At 37.1% G+C, this 9,094-nt stretch overlaps 2 non-coding genes across 2 annotated transcripts in view; both read left to right on the forward strand.

Annotated features, from left to right (window-relative positions):
• The first annotated feature begins 8,094 nt into the window (after window positions 1-8,094).
• On the forward strand, window positions 8,095-8,250 carry LOC113300680. The gene has a single exon (XR_003335887.1). It is a non-coding gene; the product is annotated as a 5.8S ribosomal RNA (ribosomal RNA).
• Window positions 8,251-8,506: 256 nt separating this feature from the next.
• The window catches only part of LOC113300937, a 3,329-nt gene continuing 2,741 nt past the window's right edge, over window positions 8,507-9,094 (forward strand). Inside the window, exon 1 of the ribosomal RNA XR_003336024.1 lies at window positions 8,507-9,094. This exon is cut by the window's right edge and continues 2,741 nt beyond it. This is a non-coding gene — a ribosomal RNA (28S ribosomal RNA).

Genomic DNA, 9,094 nt, shown 5'->3' on the forward strand with positions numbered 1-9,094 from the left:
GTCTGACCCGGTGTTGACTCAGTTGACTTTTTGAGTTGACTCGTTTGATCGGTGACCGGGTGGACTTTGCCGGTCACCTGAGTTGCTGATTCGGTCACAAGTAGCATGATATGATTACGGCTTGTAGTGATACACTCTCGTAATCATATGTAGAGTTTGACCTTTGTCCGAATTGTCATGCACAATGTATGACGATTGCATTGATTAGCCTAATTTTGAGAACTTAATGCTCCTAGGTAATTGAACTTAATTAGCGCAAGGCGTTAGGTTATTCCTTAGATAGAATTCATATTCGCAGCTCTAATGTGTTTGTTGATGATCTTAGGAAATTAACGGATTATCTTACTCTTTTGATAGTCTAGGGCTTTTGATAAAATAAAGAGATTAAATAGTAATTCTAATCATGTACGCAAGCACTTGTTTAAGATTGAAGATCAACTGCTTGACCAATATTTCTCTCTATTGATTATTTTCAATTATTTTATTTGCTTTGCTTAATTTTATTGCTTTGATAAAATCAAAAATCCCCCCTGATTACTAAGAAACTAGAATTTTGTAACAACAATTCCTCTCTGTGGAAACGAACTCTTCCTTATCTTTGTACTTCATTTATATTTTATTGAGTAAGAAAGTGAATTATTTTTGACGCATACGACCGCGATCATAACATCAATCATTGGTGAAGATAGTCGTCTATAATAGACGGCTACAGTCAGAATCAATTGCTCTGCAAATCGGGCGACTAACCCAGCGACGCCGAGCCAGAACCGATTCGAAAAAGAATTCATAGATTCTATTAGATTTCCTATTCTCGATCTCCTGCATATCCATGATTTAGATTTCTTCGTTTTCCCAGACTTCTTTTTGTTTAATTAATCCTCTCTGTAATCATTCCTCTTCTCGATTTTGTTATTCCCTCTTTTTCCTACGAACCCTAGTTTTAGACCCCCTATTTCCCTTCTTTTCAGTTCTTTGTTTTTCAATGTTTTAATCTGTTTATTTTATCTTAAATACTCTAAATTCTTTATTCCTTTGCAGATTTCATCCCTTCTCTCCTTCCCAAACCTGATTGGGAGGAATAGGGTTTTTGGCTGAAGCAGTCGAGGCAATTGCGGCAGGCTTTCCTTGTTTTGTTCCTAAAGAGATTTGTCAGTATAAAAGATTTGGAATTAACTATAGATTCCCTCTTTGAGCCCCTCAATACTTTAATTTATCTAGCTTCTCAGGCTGGTCGTGCAAGTAATCCCAATTCAACACTCTTTTGGCAATCATTCCTTCACTTGTTCCCTGTGTGTGTCAGAATCCACAAGAAGCTTTTCTTCCAAGTTTTTTGACTGGGTTCCTTTCGTCTCAAGTATGAAGCATGTTGAACACTTGGCGATTATCATTTGTCACATTCCACTGATAATCTCATATTTATAGAAGTTATCTTTTTTTTTATTCTCTCACAAATTTTGAAACAACTCATAAACATAGCACTACAAGAAGCTCTCTAATACTAAATACTCACAAAAATAATTACTCCAAATTCAGTTCACCTTTGTTGTTTAGAAGTTCAATTTCAATGGGGTATTCATCTTCAAATGTGGAAAAGCTATCTTCTAATCTACAAAATAAGTGAAACATTACTCACAAGACTACTAAGAAGGTCAGTTTGCAAGGAAATGGAAGACAAATAGATTCTTATGCTCTTATTGGCTATATTTGTCGTGAATCTGTTGTTACTAGAAGTGTTGTCAGTTTTGCTGTTAGACAAAGATGGAGGGATGATAGAGAAGTTATCATCATCACCACTAATAGGAGGAATGTATTCATTTTTCGTATCCATGTTAGATAAGTCTTTCAAAGAGTGCTGAGAGAGAGACCACATGCTGTTGGAGGTCATTTACTGGTTCTTCTTCCTTGGTAATTTCATATGAATGTGCAGAATGCTATTTTCCAATTTGAAGTTTTCTTCATTGAGTCCAGATTGAGAGCTGACTTGGATAAAGATAATATTGATCACTTAATTGCATCTCAAGCTGGAGAACCAATTTCAATATTTAATAGAGATACTATTGGTGTTGTCAAAGCAAAAGTTAGAGTGGATGTCAATTTACCTTTGGTGAGGAAGGTGCAGATAACTCCTGAAGATGGTGAAAAGATAAAAGTTGCAATTTTCTTCTTGGGTTTCCCTTCTGCTACATGTAGGCAGTGTTATGTTTTCAACCATAATGAGAACTATTGTGGTCTTATTGCTAATGTGGCTTGGCTAGCAGTACCTGCTTTAAACCTTCAAGGTGTTGACCCTCTTGGTGATTTAGTGGATAGCATTCATCTACAAGGCAATAATGAAGAGCAAGTACTTCCTGATGTAGTGCCTAAGAATGCTAATGAAGAAATTATAGTTGAGGAGAATGGGAATGAGACTGGGAATGTGGTGAATGGAAATAATGAACATGTTTTGGCTAATATAAATGAAGAAGGAAATTTGAATCCACCAATTCTCCAGTAGTTGTTCAAGTCTTTTATTCTTCTGATTTGAGTGTTCAAGATCAAAGAGTTAATAAGAGAAGAATAGGGGATAATGTAATGTCTGACATTATGGACATGGATAGTTATTCAAGAGAGATTACTTCTGCTCTCAATAGACTTGCTGAAGAGGTGGCCATATACAAGGAAGTTATTTTTATTGAAAGTGGTGAATCTTCAAATGGAAATATTGATGTTGAAGTTGCCGTGGAACAAGGAAATTCTCTGCCTGCATTTGATTCTTCTGTGAATGTTGAAACCCAAATCCAACTACCTAATCATGTTCCTATCTTAACTAATAGTCTTTATTACAATTTTTGTATCAGTTCAATTCTTTTTGTTCTCTTTTACTATTATTGTTGACAAAATACTGTTATTAATCTCTCTATATTTAGTCTGACATTAGTCATTCTTTGTAAATCTTTCTTTAGTTTTTACCAAAACTCAAACAATAAGTTTTTCAAAACGAAATTACTCTCTTGGAATGTGCAGGGGATTGGAAAATCCTTAACAAAAATTCATCTTAAATACTTATTAAAGAAGCATAACCCTGACTTTATATTTTTAGCAGAAACTAAAGCAACAAAAGACAGTATGAATATCCTTGCTAGAAATTTAAACTTTTATGACTGGTTTGTTGTCCCTAGAATTGGATTTTCTGGTGGTTTCTTAATAGCTTGACAATAATAACATCAAAGTCACATGTATTGCTGAATTTTTTGACTTCTGCTTCTTTGATATTTATGATTGCTTTAATAATAATTGGAATGTTATTTGCATGCATGGGTCTCTTAATGATCTAGGAAAGAAATTGCAATTGGATAATTTTTTGCACTTTTATAAAACTAATCCTAGTCTGCCATGGATTATCATAGGTGATTTAAACTTTATTATGCATCTTAATGATAAGCAAGGTGGAAAAAATAATCCTCATGTTAATAAATTCATCCATGATAATATTCGGTCTTTAGGTTTGATGGACCTTAGATTTCAGGACATTTCGTTTACTTGGTCTAATAATAGAGAAGGGCAGGAAAACATAAAAGAACGTATTGACAGAATGCTCTCCTCTTCTTGTTGGTCCAATATGTTTCTTGATGCTATTGTTATCCATTGTCCTAGAGTATGATCTGATCATACGCCGATTCTCTTGACTTGTAAGCATGTTAAACAGTATGCGCATAAGCCTTTTAAGATTTTAAGAACCTGGCTTAGTCATAAAACCTTTTTTGATATTGTAGCTAAGAATTGTAGTTGTAATATTAATGGCTCTTTTGCTTATAAAATTTGTAAGAATCTTAAGAATCTTTCATACACGCTGTCTAAATGGAATAAAAAAAATTTTGAAAATATTTTCTAAAATATCGATAATCTTAATAAGAAAATGGAATATCTTCATTCCATTAATCCTTTACCTTTGATTGAAATTAAAGATACCCAGAACAATCTGGATATCTCGTATAAAAGAGAGTATGATTATTGGAATCATCTCTCTAAAGATAAATTCATTAAGGATTTTGACAAAAACACAAAACTTTTCCATCAAACAGCAAATAACAGGAGAAGAGTTAATCATATTCATACTCTTATAGATGATAGTAGACTTTGGATAAAGGATAACACACAAATTCATAACATGCTGATAAAACACTTTAAGAAAATAAGTACCTCTTGTAATCCTAAAAACCTTGACCTTATCAGTAGCCTAATTGAGCCCTGCATTCATGATGATGAAAATTTAATGCTTAGTAAGATTCCTGATGAAAGTGAAATTAAGAATACTCTCTTCAATATGAATCAGTGGGGCTCGCCAGGACAAGATGGATTTCCACCTGGTTTCTTTAAAGCTCACTGGGATATTGTAAAAACATACATTATCAATCTTGTTCAAGATTTTTTTAATAAAAATACATCCTTAAATATCCGAATTACACTTATATAACTTTAATTCTTAAAGTTCAGAATCCTTCCACCCCTAGTGACTTTCGGCACATTAGCTTAAGCAATACCACATATAAAATTATCTCTAAAATATTAAATAATAGACTGAAACCATTACTTCCTAAACTTATTTCTCAAAACTAGTATTCTTTTATCCCTGGTCGTCAAATAACCGACAATGTTATTGTTGCTCATGAAATCTTACACTCTATGAAAATCTCTAAAATAAAAACGGAAATATGGATTTAAAAATTGATTTATCTAAGCTTTTCGACAGAATTGAATGTGCTAAATCAAACTCTTCTTTCTTTTGGATTCTACCATGATTGGTGCCAACTAATAATGCAATGCATTACTACAACTTCTTTTTCTGTTCTTTTAAATGGTGTGTCAGGCGAAAAGTTTTTAGTTTCTAGAGGTCTCAGGCAGGGAGATCCTTTATCTCCTTAACTGTTTATTATTTTCATGGAGGTTCTTTCTAAACTTCTTTTAAAGGCCGAAAAAGATAAGCTGATTTCTGGAATTAAAGTTACAAAAACTTCTCCTTCTGTTTCTCATCTTTTCTTTGCCGACGACTGTTTTCTTTTCTCTAAAGCTAACCTAAATGAAGCAAAAAAATTGGTTAATATCCTAAATATCTTTGGTGAGATGACTGGGCAAGTCATCAACTTTCAAAAATCAGGCATTTTTTTACGCCTAAATTGCACAATAAACACTGTAAAATGATCTCTAAAATTCTTAAAATTAGAAAAATCTTTAAAAATGAAAAATATCTTGGGACACCTCTCTTTTTTGATAGAAATAAAGTTAACAATTTTGAACCCTTACTAAACAAGTATTACGGTGCTCTTCAAGGTTGGATTAGAAAAATGTTTAATCATGCTGGTCGTACTATACTCATAAAAAATGTGCTTAGTGCTTATCCTAACCACCAAATGCAGTGTTTGTAATTCCCTAAAAATACTCTTGATAACTTAGAAAAAGTCCAGCGGGACTTGTAGTGGCAAAAAAAGAATAAAAAGAAATGCTATTATCCTAAATCTTGGCCTAGTATAACCAAAGACATCCGTCAAGGGGGAATAATACCTCATAAACATAACCTAGCGCTTATTACTAAATTAGCTTGGAGGTTAATTCATAATCAAGAACAACTGTGGGCTAGAATCTTAAAACCTAAATAGTATAGGAATCATAATCCGTTAAGAAAAACAGAAAACATGGAATTTCCTGGATTTGGTCCAGTATTATAAAAGGTCTTGAGGTCAATAAATTGAATTATACTTGGCATGTTAATAATGGAATATATATTAATATTTGGTATGACATTTAGCTGCCTAATCAAACCTCTCCTCTTAATCCTATTATTATTGATGATAACATGCCTAAAACTGTCCATGAATTGATTTCTAATGATGGCACCTGGGATATGAACCTTATTTCAAAGTTTGATTATTATACTGCTCATAATGCTATAAATTTTGTAGCTATTAATCTTAATATGCATGATAGGATCAGATGGAATTCAACTAAGGCTGGAGAACTCACTACTAAGTCTGCATATAATTTCCTCACTGATCTGAATTTTGATAAAAATGAAGCTAAATTTTGGAAGTAAATCTGGAATTTAAATATAATGCCTAAGGTTAATATGCTATGCTGGAAACTTGTGTCTGGTGCCTTAGCATTAGGATACAAACTGTCTAAATATGTCAAAAATTCAAGACCTTTTTGTTTGTTGTGCGAAGCTAATGTGGCTGAGGATGAATGTCACCTTTTTGTTAACTGTCCTTTTGCAAGAAAAGTTTGGGATGCTTTTGATCTGTGTGATATCTACAATCTTCAAGGTCATTATGATATTATGATGTGGTTTAATTATTGGATGAATAACAAAGTTCTTAAAGACAAGCATGATAAAATCTCTTATATTATTTGGTCTATTTGGAAATATAGAAACAGTGTGAAATTTGACAATGTTTTGCCATTACCCCAAAAACTAGTTGACTCCATAAAAGTTTCTTATCAGAATAGAGTTTATTCCAGGGAAAACTCCTTTAGGCATAATGTTTTTCCTGTCGGAAATCCTTGCATTGATATTCATATTGATTACAGACACAACTTTGATTGGTTCATCCATTTTGACGCTTCTTTCTTTGAGGCTGATTTCACCAGGAAGCAGAAAACAATATTGTGCAGGCAGAAAATGGGTTGCTTTCCCCTTACATGCTGAAGCAAAAGCTGAACTTGAATCTCTTCGATGGGTGAAGGATTTAAATCTCAACAACCGTTGTTTTATCAATGATTGTCAGACTTTAATGAAGATCATGAATGGAGAGGCTAGTACGGAAGACCAGCTTTGGAGAGCTCAAACAAGCATCAACAAATGCAAATTTTCCCTTAATATATGTAATTCAGTTTTGTTTTTGTATAAACCTATGAAGTTTTTAGATTTCGAAGATAGACTTGCTAAGGAAGTGAGAACTAGGAATATGACTTATTTTTCTACAGAGAATATGAGCTCTTGTGATAGAACTAAATTCCTAGAAAGGACTAATCTGAGATTAGATCCTAGCATATGTAATGTTCACTCTCCGCTATAAATAAATAAAATTCTTCTTATAAAAAAAAAGTCACTGGTGAAGATATCAATGACTCCCTAAAAATAAAATCAACTAGTTGAAGATATTGAAGTAAATTAAGGGAAAAAGATGGACGGACACTGGAATCTCACAATTTTGAGCCAGTGAACAATGAATAGAGTAACGACATTTCTAGTTATGCAAGTGTAGAGTAACCACACATGGCATCCATGAATATTGTTAAGGGATCGACATTGCTAATAAATGGTGAAGCTTCATTCTTCCATGTTAAGGGATCGTCTCTGATCCCTGGTCCGCATGCGCGCTACACTGATGTATGCGCCGGCCCCCATCCGCTCATTAAATCAATTGGCTAATCTTCGAACGACTCTCGGCAACGGATATCTCGGCGCTCGTATCGATGAGAACGTAGTGAAATGCGATACTTGGCGTGAATTGCAGAATCACGTGAACCATCGAGTTGGCTCATCTTCAACGAGTATATATCCTTGGCCGACAGGCCTGGGTAATCTTCGAAAATTTCATCGTGATGGGGATAGATCATTACAATTGTTGGTCTTAAACGAGGAATTCTTAATAAACGTGAGTCATCAGCTCGCGTTAACTACGTTCATGCCCTTTGTACACACCGCCTGTCGCTCCTACCGATTGAATGGTCTGGTGAAGTGTTTGGATCGCGGCGACGTGGGCGGTCCGTCACCGGTGACGTCGCGAGAAGTCCACTGAACCTTATCATTTAGAGGAAGGAGAAGTCGTAACAAGGTTTCCGTAGGTGAACCTGTGGAAGGATCATTGTCAAAACCTGCCAAGCAGAACGACCCGCGAATACGTGAATCCAAGTTCAGTGGTGATGCAAGTGGGGAGAGATCCCCCTTGCTCCACCGCTCGGTCGGGAGTTGGCTAACGCCTTCTCTTCATGCCGAAAAATGAACCCAAGGCGTGGTAAGCTCCAAGGAAAAAAATGGATACTAGCGTGCCTCTTCTCTTTCTCATGCCTCGGTGAGAGAAATGCAGCGGTAGGTGTCGCGAAATCCAATCTTTGAACGACTCTCGGCAACGGATATCTCGGCTCTCGCATCGATGAAGAACGTAGCGAAATGCGATACTTGGTGTAAATTGTAGAATCCCGTGAACCATCGAGTTTTTGAACGCAAGTTGCGCCCCAAGCCTTCGGGCCGAGGGAACGCTTACCTGGGCGTCACACACCGAGTCTCCCCCTCCAACTCATGTCCTTGGCGCCTTCTGGCGACATTGGCATTGTGTAGTGAATGGGGAGGATATTGACCCCCCGTGCCTTGAAAGTACGGTCGTTCTAAACACAGGCCCTGGGAGGCCAGCGTCACGATTCGTGATGGTCGAAACTCGTTGTCTCTCTTCATTCCTGAATCCGTGTTTGCTGTGCCTACCGTGAAGGACTATAAGGAACCCATCGTCCCGTAATTACGACACCCACTCCGCGACCCCAGGTCAAGCGGGACTACCCGCTGAATTTAAGCATATCAATAAGCGGAGGAGAAGAAACTTACAAGGATTCTCCTAGTAACGGCGAGCGAACCGGGAACAACCTAGTTTGAGAATCGGATTGCTTTGCTATCCGAACTGTAGTCTGTAGAAGCGTCCTCAGTGACGGACCGGGACCAAGTCCCCTGGAAAGGGGCGCCTGAGAGGGTGAGAGCCCCGTCGTGCTCGGACCCTGTCGCACCACGAGGCGCTGTCGGCGAGTCGGGTTGTTTGGGAATGCAGCCCAAAGCGAGCGGTAAATTCCGTCCAAGGCTAAATACTGGCGAGAGACCGATAACGAACAAGTACCGTGAGGGAAAGATGAAAAGGACTTTGAAAAGAGAGTCAAAGAGTGCTTGAAATTGTCGGGAGGGAAGCGGATGGGGGCCGGCGATGTGCCTCGGTCGGATGCGGAACGGTGATGAGCCGGTCCGCCGATCGACTCGGGGTGCGGACCGACGCGGATTGAGGCGGCGTCCCAAGCCTGGGTTGTAGTCATGCCTGCGGAGACGTCGTCGCCTCGATCATGGTGGGAAGCACGCACC

The sequence above is a fragment of the Papaver somniferum genome, chromosome 7 (assembly GCF_003573695.1).
Source record: "Papaver somniferum cultivar HN1 chromosome 7, ASM357369v1, whole genome shotgun sequence".
NCBI lineage: Eukaryota > Viridiplantae > Streptophyta > Magnoliopsida > Ranunculales > Papaveraceae > Papaver > Papaver somniferum.